Raw genomic sequence first — 19,873 nt, forward strand, 5'->3', positions numbered from 1 at the left:
CATTATCCAAAAGCATGAGATGTCTCCGTTGGTTGTCGGAACTAAGAGAACATTGTTACTTAGCGACATGCCACCATCCCTGATACAAAGGGCATGGGAGAAGAAACCATTTGTGGTATGCAGTTTGTCTTTGGTGCAGGGAAAAAGATGACATGCATTCACTGAAGTCCTAGTTATTCCTCCTCTATTTCCTGTTGTAGGTGGAGATGGGAGCAGGAGCCTTTTGTTCAGGGTATTCATTAATCTTCCAACTTATCCTGGTAATAACACTGGGAGAAACTGGGTCACAAGCCAGGTCTATATGACAACTGCACCTACTGTACTTACCGCCCCCCAAAGAGAAGAAAAGAAGGATGAGGGAGGGAGGGGTTTGATCTCCTGGTAGCATCTTAGAGGCTGAGTGGAGCAGGTGGGCCTCCTCCCTCCCTCATCCTTCTTTTCTTCTCTTTGGGGGGCAGTAAGTACAGTAGGTGCGGTCTCCTCCCTCCCTCCCTCCCTCTCCCACCCCTGACTGGTCACTGCGGTTTTCCAGCGGGTCGTTTCTGAAGTCATTAGCACCACTCATCCTCTTTTGGCTCTGTGGCTGTTTTCCAACCTGCCACACAATACCCATGAAATATTTATTTGGCTATGTGGACAGAGGCATCTGGAAAATGACAACTATGCCTGTTTTACTTTCCCATGCATTTATTTGATATGTTATTAGTGTTTACAATGACTGTACATGACATTGGTTTAGTGAATGAAAATACAACTCTTTCAAAGCGGTACAGGATTATCCCATTAAATCCTATTAAAGAGCTTAGGCATGTTTAAATTAAACTTGAATAGGTATTCATCTCCAATTAATGATAATTGCTCTCCCTTTTCTCACCCATTAACTCATAATTCCCCTTAGTAACAAAACATAACAAAGAATTGAAGGTGGTCCTGGGGCAGAATTGCTATCAGCTATGACAAACCACTGAACCCAAATGGCACTGTTTTCATGTTCTTTGAAGTCATGAAAATGAGCTGCTTTTGAAAATGAATGTGTTAAATATGATAGGGTGTGGTATAATTTATTCCTACCCATCCTTTTTTTTGTCTGACTTGTCATTCTGCGCATGCTCAGTGTAGAGTAAAAGTGCTACCATCTAACTGTCCTGTTTCAAGTGTCTCCTAGAACCTATGACAAACCATTGACCCCAAATGGCACCTGTTTTCTTGTGCCTACATAGACAGTCTCTGTAGTCATGAAAACAGATCGATTGTTAAAAAAATACAATTAAGATGCTGCATTAAAGGTAGGCTACAATATAAATCATATGACATCAATACTCTATTCATTAGGTTGCCGTGAAAGGGCTTGATTAACAGAAACGTGAGGGGCATGGCATAGGTGACTTATCACCTTGCCCGTAAATAAAACAAAACTTGATTAGAATGGGGATTTATAGGCCTACCTGCATTAAGTCAGTTAGATGCTCAGCAGCTTGGCCCCGGTCCAGTTGCCTAGGAGATCCCACAGGGAGTCGTGTACCCACTGCAAAATTATAATCGATAGTCCTGGAAACGCTGTCTAGCCCAGCACAACTCAGACTTAAATCTAGCCGATAGCTGGCCTTGTCAGAGAAAACACTTGCCCTCTCTCCACCTCCTCCACGGTTATCTAATTGGGCAAACATTGCACCTCTTCTACCAGGCAGCAATGTTTGCCCTTTTTTCTTTGGACAGCAGAAGAGCACAGAGGAAGAGTTTGGGGACTCTTCTCTCAGTGTGATTAAAGGCAACACTTCCACGGCTGCCGTGAACCCTCTGACCTAATGAGAGGGTTCACGGCAGCCGTGGAACATCAGTACAGTAGCTGTCATGAATAATCAGATCAAAAATGTCTCCCTCCTGGTGGAACATCAGTACAGTAGCTATCATGAATAATCAGATCCAAAATGGCTCCTTCCTGGTGGAACATCAGTATAGTAACTACCATGAATAATCGAATCCAAAATGGCTCCTGTGGCACAAAGCAGTGAACCAGTTACGCCACAATCTGCACTTTCTATGGAACACAATTGGATTTTTAAGACACCTTAAGAGTCTATTGACGCACCAGTGTGTCAATCTAATTAACATATATACATCAAAATCCATCAGTTTAAGAGAGAGATATAAAGATATCTGGTTTTTTGCATGGGCTGCGTCTCAATCCACCACATCCGCCTAAGTCAACCTTCCACATCAGCGTTGGAAAGTGACAGAGCTACAGTCCTCTTTGTCAGACCAGGAGACATCCAGAAAACCAGTCTTCTTACAAAAATGTCTGCAGCGAACGATTAGGCCTACTAACTATGACCACTCCATGGAAAGTGTTCTCCGTTTTGCTCTATGACCCCCACAAGCCCCGCGATGTGCCAACTTCTGTCTGTAGCGTCCAAACCGTTTGGGCTACAACTGAATATCACCCCACTATGGAAAAGGGAGACTCTCGTTTTGCTCCCCCACAAGTGTAACGGGACTCATCTGAAAGTTACCCGCTTCCACCCCAAAGAAATTAATTTTACTGTGGATATAGATACTTTTGTACCTGTTTCCTCCAGCATCTTCACATGGTCCTTTGCTGTTGTTCTGGGATTGATTTGCACTTTTCACACCAAAGCACATTCATCTCTAGGAGACAGAACGGGTCTCCTTCCTGAGCGGTATGACGGCTGTGTGGTCCCATGGTGTTTATACTTGCGTGCTATTGTTTGTTCAGATGAACGTGGTACCTTCAGGCATTTGGAAATTGCTCCCAAGGATGAACCAGATGTTTCAGAGGTCTTGGCTGATTTCTTTTGATTTTCCCATGATGTCAAGCAAGCGGCACTGAGTTTGAAGGTAGGCCTTGAAATACATCCACAGGTACACCTCCTATTGACTCAAATGACGTCAATTAGCCTATCAGAAGCTTCTAAAGCCATGACATAATTTTCTGGAATGTTCCAAGCTGTTTAAAGGCTCAGTCAACTTAGTGTACGTAAACTTCTGACCCACTGGAATTGTGATACAGTGAATATAAGTGAAATAATCTGTCTGTAAACAATTGTTAGAAAAATTACTTGTGCCATGCACAAAGTTGATGTCCTAACCGACTTGGCAAAACTATAGTTTGTTAACAAAATTTGTGGAGTGGTTGAAAAACGAGTTTTAATGACTCCAACCTAAGTGTATGTAAACTTCCGACTTCAACTGTACCCACAGGGGTATATAATTCATCACGGTGAGAGATTGTACTCCACTGAGTCCTTCTGGCCCCTCCTTTCTCTTCCCTGCTCCTTTCTGCCCACTAGTGTCCAAGCTTGATTCTTGTACTTTTGTTCTAAATTTCACGAACAGTGATTGTGGAAGAACCTGGCAGGTGTGTAACCTCTGAAGCCTCGGAGGTGTCTAGCCTACTTCAGTACACGAACATGGCATTGGTTCCTCCGTCATCTACATTGAGATGTATTTTCTGTCTCCTCCGTGTGTACAGTACATAAGAGCACACATTTGACAGTATACACAGCTTTGGACTGGAGAATGGTTGACTGAAGAACATCAAGCTGTCATGGAAGGGCCTCTCTCCTATCATCAAATCATCTCCCAAGGCGACTTCAAATCTCTATCTCCATCCATCCCCCTCTTTTGTAGTCACAGCGACCTCAGCCCACATATTGTATTAAACTTCCTCCAGATAGAGTTCTCTAGTCTCTTATCACTCTACTGGCTCATACAGTGGGGGAGTGGGAGTGAATAACCAGCAGGCACTTTCCAGGCCAGCACCAGTATCTGTCCACTGTATCAGTCTTCCATTAAACTAGTCTTAAATGTGGGCTTTACAATGTCACAAGTGATAAAACGCACACGCGCACACACACACACAGAATCAACTGTGATAAGCTTTTATAAAAAAGTATTGCTTGTAGATGCTGGCGTATGCCTGCTAATTAAGGCTACAAACATGTGGGTGAGACAGGCTTTGTAGCTTTGCCTTACTTGATAAACACAGCCAGACCATGACTTTATACTTGATAGTCAAGACAAGCTCTGAGTTTACCTTTCCACCTCCTCTCGAGATGGGAAAGTGCTCAAGTACTTACATAAAGTCACACATCAACACACAGGCAGGCACGCACACATGCACGCGCGCACACACATAAAAAATCAACTGTTGTAAGCATTTATAAAAAATTATTGCTTGTAGATGCATTACAAATTTTTAAATATTGATTAAAAGACACGTTTCATGTTGTTTGATGTCCCTCAAGGGAAGATTGGTTCTGCACTGTGTGGCATTTAGAAATGTCAGGACACATTTTATAAATCATATTTTATCGCAAATTGTCTGCAGAGCAGCACAAACTATTTATAGTACAGTGCTTGCAAAACTGTAGCCTTTAAGGCAAGATTTTGAAATGCTATCAATGACATGACTGGCTGGTGTGAAACATAATGAAAAGGTAGAGAGATTCACACATGCAGACCACAGGAGGTTGGAGGCACCTTAATTGGGGAGAACGGGCTTGTGGTAATGACTGGAGCGGTATAAGTGGAATGGTATCAAATACACCAAACAGATGGTTCCCAGGTGTTTGATGGCATTGCATTTGCTCCGTTCCGTCCATTATTATGAGCGGTTCTCCCTCAGCAGCCTCCACTGATGCAGATGTATGCACACACACGCACACACACTGTGTTAGGCTTTTTCCTATTTGCAGTTCCAAGTGGACTTCCCCATAGAGTTGTCAAGGTTAATGTGCTATGCTGTTGATAGTAGCTGTCTGTATGTCTCTGCATGAGGATAACCTGTAAGAGGCCAACTCCCAGTGAGGCCTCTCCCCCTTGTCCCAGATAACAGCAGGGGAAGGTGGGCTTATGATACTAAGGTAATGACAGTCCTGTCTCTCCTCTCTCTCTCTCACTATCGACCCTCAGCTACAAAAAATAGCATGGTCTCTCCACCCCTGGTCATGTTTATGTTTGGTACTCCGGCAGGCGATCCCTCCCGTCAACAGGAGGGAACCTAAATACCACAACATGCCATTTATTCTGCCTTTTAAATCTGCTAGTCTATGGCATTACGCCCGCTCAGCTAGACAGGGACTCTCACGCAAGGAACACAGAGGCATGGTGGTAAACAGAGACAATGTTCTTATGTGCTGCTATAACCCAGCTCAGTCAAAAGGGTGGCTGCGGTCGTCTGCCTCCCTCCGTCCCGCCACTGGGTGAGGACATGGGGCACGCAGGCAGCCGCCCCCTGCCTCCACCCGTCCCATGCAGCAGTGTAGCCTGGTAATAGCAGAGTCCCCCCTCATCTAAATTAGTCATGAGGAACATGTGCGGTGCCACGCATTGGGCTCTCTTAATTAAATAACACTGCCTAATTAGGGGCTTCTTTCTGCAGGTAATGGTGCTGTAAAATGCCAGAATGGGATTAGGCAGCATGACGGAGCGCTGGTGAAGGGCGTCAAACTCCCTGGGCGGTCACACTCCTCTGCTTTCACACAAACAAAAGCCCCCTAATCTGACACTTACATTAAAATGCAAATGGCCCAGATGTGAAAGCCGCCCGGTAACAAGTGTGGCTCTGGATAACACTGTGTGCTGTGGGAGCCACAATGGAGGGATGCTTTCCTGGTGTTACATATGAATGAAGGTAACTGGTTGATAGCTGATGACCGTGGGTTATGTTCAAACATTGGCTCTCATGGTTACATGTTTGATCAATGTCCTTTGTCTGGACAGCTCTAAATTCTGATGGACACATCTAACATGGAGGTAATGACATGTCGCTCTCATCATTTATCACATTTGAATGAATTGAATTTGAATAAGTAAGTATTAGGTAATTCCTAGAGAATATATAAATTCCTGTCATTGAATCAAGCTCAGTGGAGTCTGAAAGGTCAAAGAAAATGAAAGCATATCAATGAGCACTGGGTCAGGGACAGCATACGGTGACAGGTCAGAGAGCACGGAGACAGACACACCTCCCCCTCAGCCACACTCACACAGGTCAGACACACACAGTCAGACACACACAAGACACAGCCAGACCTCTACAAAGGGGTGTGAGATAGAAACAATATGTGGTGTGTGTGGGGGGGCAAACGAGCAGTAGGACCTCTCCTGCACCGCTCCATCACAGTTGGATGCCGAGCGCAAGGCATCATGGTGTGTTTTTTCAAAGACATCATTATTCCGAGGGAAACCAATGCCAGCAGATGGCCTTTACAGAGCCTTGGCAATAACTGTGCCTTATCCTCTCTGAACAAAAAATGAAAAGGAAAATATAATTATTTCCCACACAGACGCTTCCTATCCTATTTGCCACAAAGGGATATTATTGTACTTCTCTTTTATGCTTTGCCTCAGTAAAATTACAACAGCCTCATATTGAGTAAGGGAACGCGGGATATGGATGCAGAAAAGCTTTGGACACGGATCAAAAGACTTAAGTTTCACTGCATCATCAGAGCTGGAACACTTCCATTCTCCTCTCCATCCATCCTCCTCCCGCTCTACCTCCCTCCCCTCTCTGCTAACTGCTGCATTGGCTGCCATCAGAGACCCGAACACATCCCTTCTGAGGCGTGTCCTGGTCCTCTCTGGTAGAATGTGAACACTGCTCTTATAGGTCCGCCTTAAACAGAGATGCAAACACTAGTCATCTCTGGCAGACCGCCAGCCTTAAGAGGACACAGAGAAAGAGCAAGACAGGAGGTGCCGGGAGGAAACAGGACAGGACAGTCAGGAAAAAAAGGCAGAGTGGTGGAGTAGAGGAGTAGAGCAGAGAAAAGGCTGGTCGCTGGCTCCTACTGCCTCTTGGTGGGCTGCTGGCTCGATGCGTTCACTTGCTTTACAACAGCACCATCTATCGATCTGAAAAGACACAACCTGAAATGACTATGTGATGTCATTGGAACTGTCACATCAGAGGCAGTTTGTTACATAAGGGAGACTATTATTTTTATGTCTGGGACATAGAGTTGACCAATTGAAAGTACCTGGCTCGTTGTGTCTGCACTGTATCTCTGTTCATTTAGTGTTTACAGCTCACAGTGAGGGGTAAATGAGGATTTCCACCCAGCTAGCACATAACATTCTGAGAACCATTTCTTAGAGCTTGGTGAGAGTGTGGTTTTCCTATTGTTATTTTGCATACAAACTTCCCACAACTTTCTGGGAATGATAGTTGCTTGGCTTGGGAACATTCTCAGCACATTTAAGGAACTTGAAAAAAAAATGTTTCATCACTATTTCAGTACTTTAACATAACTTCTCAAAGTTCAAACATGGTTACATTTAATTTACATTTTAGTAATGTTCTAGTAACGTTATCCAACTGGTTTGGCATTGGGAATATTCTGAAATAGTTCAGAGAACGTTAAGAAATAACATCCTTCTGTGGGAATTTCAGAAATTCAGCGTAATGGTTCCTATGGGTTTCCTCGTGGTTCAATTTAAAGTCAAGGTCTCTGAATGTTCAGAGAATGTTAAGAAACAACGTTCTCTGTGGGAATTTCAGTAATTCAGCATAACGTTTTCTACAGGTTTCCTCATGGTTCTATTTAAAGTAGGGCAGTCATTTTTGGGACATTTCTTCATCGCACACAGTGGCGACCCGTCAATCAGGGCAGTTTTGAGCCCCACATTTCTAGCAGTTTTTTTTTTTTGGGGGGGGGGGGCTTGCCTGTTTTGCATGTTATTTTGTGTTATACATAACACATATCAGTTTGCAAACAACGTAACAAATATATATATCATTGAGTTAATAAAGCCGCATTACAAACATGGTCTCTTTTTTGTTTTCTTGAGTAAGGCAGCTCCAAAATCATAGGTGTTACAGCCTAGCTCAGTGCTTATCTAGCAGTCATCATCATGAATCAAGTCAACAATCTACAGGCAAATCCTTTTTAATCCTATGAAGAGAAATAATGAAGAGAAATTATAGATAAAACCTATCGGTGCTCATCGGCCATTGGACATACATATTACCCAACAAGTTGTAAATCGCAAATTCAACAATGACTGATTTGGAAGGAATCAGTGACAGTGGCTGTGTGGTCCCAAATCTGGGATTAAGGGGCTCTGATAAACATTCAACATTGGCAATGCTGTCAATGAAGCATGATTTGTGCCATGCTCAAAACAACTGTTAACTCATAACTGCGAAAACTTCACTTCAGTGAGTTCAAGACAACTGGGAAGTCAGGAATAAACGAGCTCCGACTGGGAAAATAAGTTTTGAACGGTCATCCAACTCGAAATTGTAAATCCGGCCACTTTCTAGAGCTACGACCTGAAGATCAATGACGTCATCATGATTCGACCTTGTTTTTTTCAGAGTTCCCAGTTGTTTTGAAAGCACCATAAATCCAGAGAATGCCAGACTTTGATGACAAAATTTGCAGATGAAGGACTGCCGCGCCACCTTCCTGTTCAAGTGAGCACAGCACAACAAGGTGAGTTCAAAAATACATTGTATGCTGCTGCATAAATTATGTAATATGTCTGGGATATATGTATACTGTAGCTAAGAAAGTAATACTATGTGTATGCTGTGTAGTAAGATGTTAGTAGCCCATGTGCTCACCCTAATAATTTGGTCTATTTACCCCTCTTAATTTCGCCCACTGTTCTGACTTGGTGGTGCACATGTAGCCTATAACCTGTTTTGAGAAATGTAATCATCGAATATTGTGAGTTTTCATTGTCTGCTTATATGCCCCCTTTATTTAGCTTATGGTTCTGACTTGGTGTACAGGGAGAACACTGTAAGAAGGGCCCATGTTCTGAATTCTGTCGCTGTACATTTCAAAAGTGCTGAACAAATAGTTATATTGACTACGTCTATGCTCATTAATGTCTTAATCGAAATTACGGATTGCCTCTTATCCCCTTGTCGTCCCCTTATGCCATAGTTTGTAGATCTCAATTGTCATTAGAAACCACATTTGTTTAAGCAAGATTGCCATATCAGCGATGTTTATTTAAAAGGACGTAAATGAGGCTGAATGAACTGTTTCGTTGCCAGACAAGGCTCCGCTGATAGCCAGGTGTAGCAGTGGTAAGATGTTGGGACTGCTGTTAGGACAGCTTTATGTAGGCCCTAACAGTTTGTGGGCACCGTTTGTCATTGTTATAGTACCATCGCATGTAACCTTTTAAGCGCACACGTTTCCGCACTGAACCTTTTAAGTGCAGAACACAACACAGAACACAGCTACAGTCAATGCTAGCACCTTTACATAGCTGAAGACCGTGTGCCTCTAGCCAAAATCATGTAAAAGATTTGGCCAATATTACCGGAGATATGTTTTTTTATTTTGTGTGCATGTCATAAGCCATTTTAAAATACTCGCAAGACGCAATTCTTTGGTTTGATAACAAACAACATTGTTTAGCTAGCTAGCTAGCTAGCAACCTGATAACTTAACCACTGACTAGGCTATGCACAGATATGGATGGCACAGGAAGAACTGAAAATGAATAGGGTACTCAAACAGATGCATCAAAGGTAGGCTGCATATGCAAGAGTGATGTGTGTATTATTGTGTTTGTGAGAGAGGATGTGTGTGAGAGCAGGAGTAAGTGTGACAGAGAGGGTGTGGGAGGAAGGGAGAGTGTATAGGCCTACAGTATGTGTGTATTACATTTATCTGAACAGTACAGAAGGTTACAGTGTTTAAAAGCTATTTGATCTTTGTATCCATAGAGACAGTTATTTTTTCCTATTGTCACACTCATTTAGAATGCCTGAGAAAGTGGGTGCTGTGGGATTATTTAAGATACTCAGAGTTTCAGATCATTTCAAAAGATGGGCAGGAACTCTGCTGTCATAGCTTCAGGGGAAAGCTGATTTCACCATTGGGGTGCCAGGACAGAGACGAGCTTGGTCCTCCCACCCCTACCAGAGGTGGCAGAATGGAGACCAGAGGTGGCAGAATGGAGTACTCGGATTGGGGTGTAGAGTATAGTCTGAAGGTCGGGAGAGGCAGTTCCTCTTGTTGCACCGCAGACAAGTACCATGGTCTTGAAGTGGACGCGAGCTTCAACTGAAAGCTAGTGGAGTTTATGGAGGAGTGGGGTGACATGGGAGAACATGGGAAGGTTGAATACCAGGTGGGCTGCAGCATTATGGATAAGTTGCAGGGGTTTGATGGCACAAGTGGGGAACAGCAAGTCGCAGTAGTCCAGACAGGAGATGACAAGTGCCTGGATTATGTGAGTTAGGGTTGTACTCTACAGATGTTGTAGAGCCTTCAAACTCAACTCTGGACCTCGAAGCCAGTTTCACTACATTTTTTCATTGTTCCCCTCTAGTGATTTAGACCTGGGACACCAGGTACTTGCAATTCATTATCAGGTAGAATAGAAAACCAGCAGGCTCCGGACCTTGTAGGGTAAGAGTTGAATACCCCTGTTGTAGAGCATGAACCTGCAGGAGCAAGTCACTGCTTTGATGTTTGCAGAGAACAACAGGGTGTTGTCCAGGGTCAAGCCAAGGTCCTTTGCACTCTGGGAGGGGGACACCGTGGAGTTGTCAACAGTCTTGGAACGGGCAGGCCTTCTCCAGGAGGAAGAGCAGCTCTGGCTTGTCAAGGTTGAAATTGAGGTGGTGGGCCAACATCTACGCTGAGATGTCTGCCAGGCACGCAGAGAAGTGTGTCGCCACCTGGGTGTCAGAAGGGGGAGAAGTAAAAAAGTAGCTGAGTGTCATCCGCATAGCAATGATAGGAGAGACCATGTGAAGATATGACGGAGCCAAGTGACTTGGTGTATAGAGAGAAGAGGAGAGGGCCTAGATCCGAGCCCTCTGGGACACCAGTAGTGAGTATGTGGAGCAGACAGATCCTCTGCACGCTACCTGGTAGGAAAAGCCTGCCAGGTAAGATGCAATCCATGAGTGTGCAGAGCTTGGGTGGAAAAGAGTTTCCTAGGGTTAGAAGCAGAATCTTGAAATTTTGCGCGAATAGAAAGTGTCTTTAGCAGCGAATACAGAGGAAGAGAAGGTCGAGAGGAGGGAGTGATAGGTTCTCCGGAAGTTTCATTTTCCTCCATTAACCCTCAGCTGCCCGCAGCCCTGTTCTGTAAGCTCACAATGAGTCACTCAGCCATGGAGCAGGAGGGGAGGAAAGGGGACAGTACGAGTCATAGGATGGGGAAAGGAAGGAGAGTAGGGTCAAAGAAGCAGAATCATGAGACAGGAGGGAGAAGGATTTAGCAGAAGAGAGAGATGATAGGATAGAAGAGGAAGGAGTAGTGGGAGAGAGAGCAAAGATTGCGACAGCGCATGACCATCTGGGTAAGGGATGAGTGGCTAGGGTTGGAGGAGAGGGAGACAGAAAAATAAACAAAGTAGTGATCAGGGACCTGGAGGGGGGTTGCAGTGAGATTAGTATGCGAATAGCCTCTTGTAAAGATAAGGTCAAGTGTATTGGGTCAAAAGAGGGAGTGGGAGGGGAAAGAAAAAAAGAGTTGGGGAAAAAAACTATTCGACGGCAGACATCGGGAGGTTGAAGTTGCCCAGTAAGAATAATGGAAATGAGCATATCTAGGTGGCAAACTCATTGAGGAACTCTCTAAGGGCAACTGGTGGGCAATAGATGACAACAATGTTAAGCTTGAGTGTATGTTACAGTGACTTTTGTGTTATTTATGGTGAAAATGCTATTAAAACATTCTGATGTAGATCATTTTATATTTTTGTCCCTTTCAATCAAAGCATAGTATGCCTGTATCTCAATGCACCACTGATTAAATGTAAAATCTTTCTTTAGGGTCAAATTTTAGCAAATTCAAAGATTTAGATTAACTAATGACATTAAGTTAAAGTCACGTTCTCAGAACATTAAGAAAACTTTCCATAAAAAACGCAACAAAACATTAGTAACGTTCAAAGAACATTTTCAGAATGTTATTTAAAATGTATACATTCTGTTTCCGTCAAAAAAACTCTCTAGTTAAGTGTGTTTAGGTGTGCTGGCCAGGCCCACTAATTGGCCACACCTGATCTTAATCAGTGTTTGTTTCCTTTGAAATGGGGTCTATTTGAATAGACTAAAATGAACAGTTTGTATGGCATGCTAGCTCCATCCTGATGGCGCAGTGGAATTATTCCGTGGGAACAGAAGTGCCACATTAAAATGGAAATGTGTCTGTATGATTAATGCCAAAGTAAATTCATTTCCATGTATCCTATCTGTTCTTTGAGTTCAAAACAATTTGTCCAAAACTAAACTAACAGTGTTATTGAAAGACTTATTGAAACATTCAATTAAAGTTTTATGGAAGTTATTAAAAAAACTACAAATAACCTTTACATTTAAAACATTTAGAGAATGTTCTCACTACATTTTTAGTTACCTTCAAATAATCTAATTTCCGTTCTCAGAACTTTAATAAAACCTCCCAGGATATCTTTCAGGAAACCATAATAAAATGTTCCCAGAACATTTCTGCAACCTAAAAATGTATGTTGACATTTTCACTTCCATTCTCAGTATGTTTAAAAAAAGTTTACGTTTATTTTTACCAGTCAGGAAACTTTTGGTTTCGTTCCCAGAACCAATGGGAAACCAGAAACGTATTATCCCACAACTTCCAAGGAACCAAATGTGTTAGCTGGGCCAGTTGCATTGGGGTGACATACGCTCCAACACATTCTAGATGGCCAACAAGATACGGTAAAGGTCTCAAGACAAAATGCAATATGACACACATGCCATAGACACAGACACACACACAGGTACAGACACTCACACAGACACACTCACTAATAATGGCGCAGGAGGAGATCACTGCCGTTTAACGGTCTCCTGACCAATTGTGCTATAGCGTGTCTTTTTTTGCGTTATTTGTAACTTATTCTGTACATTATGTGTCTGTGAGTATAACAGAACTCATATGGCAGGCCAAAACCTGAGAAGATTCCATACAGGAAGTGCCCTGTCTGACAATTTGTTGTCCTTCTGTTGCATCTCTATCGAAAATACAGCATCTGTGCTGTAACGTGACACTTTCTAAGGCTCCCATTGGCTCTCTAAAGCTGCCAGAAAGTGTAATGGGGTGTCTGCTGAAAGTGTAATGAGTGGTCAGCCTGGGGACAGTGACACTGGAGATGCGCGTTCATGAGAATTCTCAATTTTTTGCTTTCAGCCTTTGAATGAATACAACATTGCCCGGTTGGAGTATTATCGCTATTTTACGAGAAAAATAGCATAAAAATGGATTTTAAACAGCGTTTGTCATGCTGTACGGTAATGGAATATTTTGAATTTTTTTGTCACGAAATGCGCGTCACCCTTCGGATAGTGACCTGAACGCACGAACAAAACGGAGCTATTTGAATATAACTATGGATTATTTGGAACCAAAACAGCATTTGTTATTGAAGTAGAAGTCCTGGGAGTGCATTTTGACGAAGAACAGCAAAGGTAATCCAATTTTTCTAATAGTAATTCTGAGTTTAGGTTGTCCCAAACTTGGTGGATGTCAAAATAGCTAGCCGTGATGGCCGGGCTATGTACTCAGAATATTGCAAAATGTGCTTTTGCCAAAAAGCTATTTTAAAATCTGACACCGCGATTGCATAAAGGAGTTCTGTATCTATAATTCTTAAAATAATTGTTATGTATTTTGTGAACGTTTATCATGAGTAATTTAGTAAATTCACCGGAAGTTTGCGGTGGGTATGCTAGTTCTGAACATCACATGCTAATGTAAAAAGCTGGCTTTTGATATAAATATGAACTTGATTGAACAAAACATGCATGTATTGTATAACATAATGTCCTAGGAGTGTCATCTGATGAAGATCATCAAAGGTTAGTGCTGCATTTAGCTGTGGTTTTGGTTTTTGTGACATATATGCTTGCTTTGAAAATGGCTGTGTGATTATTTTTGGCAGGGTACTCTCCTGACATAATATAATGTTTTCCTTTCGCTGTAAAGCCTTTTTGAAATCGGACAATGTGGTTAGATTAACGAGAGTCTTGTCTTTAAAATGGTGTAAAATAGTCATATGTTTGAGAAATTGAAGTTATAGCATTTTTGAGGTATTTGTATTTCGCGCCACGCTATTCCACTGGCTGTTGACTAGGGTGGGACACAAGCGTCCCACCTAGCCCAGGGAAGTTAAGAAATTCCGCTATGCCATCCGACAAACCATCAAACCAGCAAAGCATCAATACAGGACTAAGATTGAATCGTACTACCCCGGCTCCGACGCTCGTCAGATGTGGCAGGGCGTTTCAAGGAGGCGCTGACAGAGAGGGCTGCCTCGCTTCTAGTTCTTAGGAAATGTTTGAGTATTTAGCTTTTTTATGTATTATTTCTTACATTGTTAGCCCAGAAAATGTCATGTGTTATTACATACAGCCAGGAAGAACTATTGGATATCAAAGCAGTGGTAACTCACCAGCACTACCAGTATTACGACCAGGAATACGACTTTCCCAAAGCGGTTCCTTTGTTCTCACCACATATCCAGAGGCTGCATTTACTGTAGCTGGGGATTTTAACAAATCAAATTTGAGGAAAAGGCTGCCTAACTTCTATCAGCATATCGACTGTAGCACTCGAGCTGCTAAAACACTAGACCACTGTTACTCCAACTTCCGGGATGCATACAAGGGCCTCCCCCACCCTCCTTTCGGAAAATCTGACTCCATTCTGCTCCTACCTTACTATAGGCAGAAACTCTAAAAGGAAGTACCCGTGCTAAGGACTATTCAACACAGGTCTGACCATTCAGAATCCACGCTTCAAGATTGTTTTGATCACGCAGACTGGGATATGTTCCGGGTAGCTTCTGAGAATAATATTGATGAAAACACTGAAATGGTAACTGAGTTTATCAGGAAGTGTATAGGAGATGTTGTACCCACTGTGACTAGTAACACCTACCCTAACCAGAAACCATGGGTATATGGCAGCATTCGCACAAAACTGAAAGCGCAAACCACCGCATTTAACCATGGCAAGGTGACTGGGAATATGGCAGAATACAAACAGAGTAGTCATTCCCGCTGCAAGGCAATCAAACAGGCAAAACGTCAGTATAGAGACAAAGTGGAGTCGCAATTCAACGGCTCAGACACGAGACGTATGTGGGAATCCAGACAATCGCGGACTACAAAAGGAAAACCAGCCATGTTGCGGACACCAATGTCTTGCTTCCGGACAAGCTAAACACGTTCTTTGCCCGCTTTGAGGATAACACAGTGCCACCGACGCGGCCCACTACCAAGGACTATTGGGCTCTCCTTCTCCGTGGCCAACGTGAGTAAGACATTTAAACATGTTAAACCTTTCAAGACTACCGGGCCCAGACGGCATCCCTAGCCACATTCTCAGAGCATGTGCAAACCAGCTGGCTGGTGTGTTTAAGGATATATTCAATCTCTCCCTATCTGAGTCTGCTGTCCCCATATGCTTCAAGATGGCCACAATTGTTCCTGTACCCAGAGAATGCAAAGGTAACTGAACTAAATGACTATCGCCCGTAGCACTCACTTCTGTCATCATGAAGTGCATTGAGAGACTAGTCAAGGATGATATCACCTCCACCTTACCTGTCACCCTAGACCCACTTCAAATTGCTTACCGCCCCAATAGGTCCACAGATGATGCAATCGCGATCACACTGCACACTGCCCTATCCCATCTGGACAAGAGGAATACCTATGTAAGAATGCTGTTCATTGACTATAGCTCAGCATTCAACACCATAGTACCCTCCAAGCTCATCATTAAGCTCGAGGCCATGGGTCTGAACCCCACCCTGTGCAATTGGGTCCTGGACTTCTGAAGGGCCGCCCCCAGGTGGTGAAGGAAGGAAACAACACCTTCACTTTGCTGATCCTCAACACTGGGGTCCTACAAGGGTGTGTACTCAGCCCCCTCCTGTACTCCCTGTTCACCCATGACTGCGTGGCCAAGCACGCCTCCAACTCAATAATCAAGTTTACAGACGACACAACATTAGTAGGCTTAATTATCAACAACAACGACACAGTTTACAGGGAGGAGGTGAGGGCTCTGGGAGTATGGTGCCAGGAAAATAACCTAATCACTCAACGTCAACCAAAACAAAGGAGATGATCGTGGACTTCAGGAAACAGAGGGAGCACCCCCTTATCCACATCGACGGGACAGCAGTGGAGAAGGTGGAAAGTTTTAAGTTCCTCAGCGTCCACCCACACAGATAGTGTGGTGAAGAAATATTATCAAGGACAACAACCACCCGAGCCACTGCCTGTTCACCCCGCTATCATCCAGAAGGCGAGGTTAGTACAGGTGCATCAAAGCTGGGAACGAGAGACTGAAAAACAGATTCTATCTCAAGGCCATCAGACTGTTAAATAGCCATCACTAGCACAGAGAGGCTGCTGCCTATATACATAGACTTGAAATCATTGGCAACTCTATTAAATGGAACATTAGTCACTTTAATAATGTCACTTATAATGTTTACATATCTTGCATTACTCATCTCATTGGTATATATTGTATTCTATACTATTCTATTGTATCTTAGTCTATGCCGCTCTGACATTGCTCATCCATATATTTATATATTCTTAATTTATATATGACTTACATTTGTGTGTACTGGGTATATGTTGTGAAATTGTTAGATATTACTTGTTAGATATTGCTGCACTGTCAGAAACAAGAAGCACATGCATTTCGCTGCACCCGCAATAACATCTGCTAAACATGTGTATGTGACCAATACAATTGGATATGATTTGATTTGCAAACTATTACAGACTATAAAGGGAAGCACAGCCGCGAACTGCCCAGTGACACAGCCTACCAGACGAGCTAAATTACTTCTATGCTCGCTTCGAGGTAAGCAGCACTGAAGCATGCATGAAGGCATCAGCTGTTCCAGACGACTGTGTGATCACACTCTCTGTAGCCGATGTGAGTAAGACCTTTAAAGAGGTCAACATTCACAAGGCCGCAGGGCCAGACAGATTACCAGGACGTGTACTCCGAGCATGCGCTGACCAACTGGCGAGTGTCTTCACTGACATTTTCAACCTGTCCCTGACTGAGTCTGTAATACCTACATGTTTCAAGCAAATCACCATAATCCCTGTGCCAAAGAACACTAAGGTAACCTGCCTAAATGATACCGCCCCGTAGCACTCACGTCTGTAGCTATGAAGTGCTTTGAAAAGCTGGTCATGGCTCACATCAACACCATTATCCCAGAAACCCTAGACCCACTCCACTTTGCAATTTCATCACAGACAACGATGAGACAGCCTATAGGGATGAGGTCAGAGACCTGGCCGTGTGGTGCCAGGATTACAACCTCTCCCTCAACATGATCGAGACAAAGGAGATGATTGTGGACTACAGGAAAAGGAGGACCGAGCACATCCCCATTCTCAACAAAGGGGCAGTAGTGGAGCAGGCTGAGAGTTTCAAGTTCCTTGGTATCCACATCACCAACAAACTATCATGGTCCAAACACACCAAGACAGTTGTGAAGAGGGCACGACAAAGCCTATTCCCCCTCAGGAGACTGAAAAGATTTGGCATGGGTCATCAGATCCTCAAAAAGTTCTACAGCTGCACCATCGAGAGCATCCTGACAGGTTGCATCATTGCCTGGTATGGCAACTGCTCGGCCTCCGACTGCAAGGCACTACAGAGGGTAGTGCGTACGGCCCGTACATCACTGGGGTCAAGGTTCCTGCCATCCAGGACCTCTATGCCAGGCGGTATCAGAGGAAGGCACCAAAAATTTACAAAGACTCCAACCACCCTAGTGATAGACTGTTCTCTCTGCTACCGCACGACAAGCGGTACCGGAGCACCAAGGCTAGGTTCAAAAGGCTTCTAAACATCTGCTACCCCCAAGCCATAAGACTTCTGAACAGCTAATGAAATGGCTACCCCCCACCCCCTCTTTAATGCTGCTGCTACTCTCTGTTTATTTTCTATGCATAGTCACTTTAACTCTACCTACATGCACATGTTACCTCAATTACCTCGACTAACCTGTGCCCCCGCACATTGACTCTGTACTGGTACTCACTGTATATAGCCTCGCTACTGTTATTTTACTGCTGCTCTTTAATTATTATTATTATTATTTCTTTTTTACTTATCTATTTTTTACTTAACACTTATTTTTCTTAAAACTGCATTGTAGGTTAAGGGCTTGTAAATAAGCATTTCACTGTAAGGTCTACACCTGTTGTATTTGGTGCATGTGACAAATACAATTTGATTTGCTGAAGGCAGTACAGGCACTATTATGGTAAAGCATGAAATGGGAGAGTGGTAGCGGGTAACATTTATCGTCTCAGCGGACCTGCTGCTCCGTTCAGCCATGCATCTCTGCGTTTCCCTTCCTCCTGCCAAACAGAAAGAGCGGGCATGATGGATGTCACTGTCACAGCTCTGGCCAGTTTGACAGATTATACAAGCATATTCCCCACCCCTGTATAGAACAACAACACCTTACCCCTAGCTATTAGCCTGCCCAGTCTACTTCCACTGACAGCATGTTTGCAATACGTAATTTCATTTGAATGTTTTACAACCAAAACAAACAAATGGTAAATCACAAGCCCTCGACCTTGGATACTCAATACCCAATAAGGGATATCTCTATTGCATGTGCTTATTGGGCCAGTATAGTTAGGCCCTGTCCAGAAGCAACCCTAACCCTAGGCATTTGTGTAGATCTGGAACAACTTGATATGTGTAAGCAATACGGTAAATGCACTTTGAAGTAAATCTCAGCTATGGAAAAAGTACACTACATTTTCAGGGCTATCATTAAAACAGGTTAATATGCCCCACCGGCATTAGACAACTATACAGAAAGCCCTTACATATCTACAATTAGTAAATAAAACAAATGATAAAAGAACAGTCTGATTACCTGATACCTGACACGGACATGGTGGCGTAAAATGAAAGATCGGAACTTCGTGAACTAAGAGGTTGTGAGTTCACATCCCAGGTGACAAAATGTTGAATAATAATTAAGGTATAAATGAACATGGACAATGCAATCACATACAGTGCATTCGGAAAGTATTCTGACCCCTTGACTTTTTCCACATTTTATTAAGTTACAGCCTTATTCTAAAATTGATTAAATTAATGTTTTTTTCTCATCAATCTACACACAGTACCCAATAATGAACAGGTAAGAACAGTCTTTTTGAAATTTTTGCAAATTTATACAACCATCAAAAACAGAAATACCTTTTTAACATAAGCATTCAGACCCTTTGCTATGATAATCAAAATTGAGCTCAGCTTTGAGGTTGCACACCTGTTTCCATTGATCATCCTTGAGATGTTTCTACAACTTGATTAGAGTCCACCTGTGGTAAATTCAAGTGATTGGATATGATTTGCAAAGGCACACACCTTTCTATATGTCCCACAGTTGACAGTGCATGTCAGAGCAAAAACTAAGTCATGAGGTCGAAGGAATTGTCCGTAAAGGTCAGAGACAGGATTGTGTCTAGGCACAGATATGGTGAAGGGTACGAAACCATATCTGGAGCACTGAAGGTCCCCAAGAACACAGTGGCCTCCATTATTCTTAAATAGAAAAAGTTTGGAACTACCAAGACTCTTCCTATAGATTGCCGCCAAACTGAGCAATCAGGGGAGAAGGGCCATGGTTAGGGAGGTAACCAAGAACCTGATGGTCGCTCTGACAAAGCTCCAGAGTTCCTCTGTGGAGATGGGAGAACCTTCCAGAAGGACAACCATCTCTGCAGCACTCCACCAATCAGGCTGTTATGATAGAGTGGCCAGACGGAAGCCACTCCTCAGTTAAAGGCACATGACAGCAAGCTTGGAGATTGCCAAAAGGCACCTAAAG

The 19,873-nt window shown here is 43.3% G+C and overlaps 1 protein-coding gene across 1 annotated transcript in view; it reads right to left on the reverse strand.

Annotated features, from left to right (window-relative positions):
- The window catches only part of LOC115151823 (transmembrane protein 117), a 79,245-nt gene that overhangs the window by 24,876 nt on the left and 34,496 nt on the right, over positions 1 to 19,873 (reverse strand). The window lies entirely within an intron of this gene.

Source organism: Salmo trutta, chromosome 17 (genome assembly GCF_901001165.1).
Source record: "Salmo trutta chromosome 17, fSalTru1.1, whole genome shotgun sequence".
NCBI lineage: Eukaryota > Metazoa > Chordata > Actinopteri > Salmoniformes > Salmonidae > Salmo > Salmo trutta.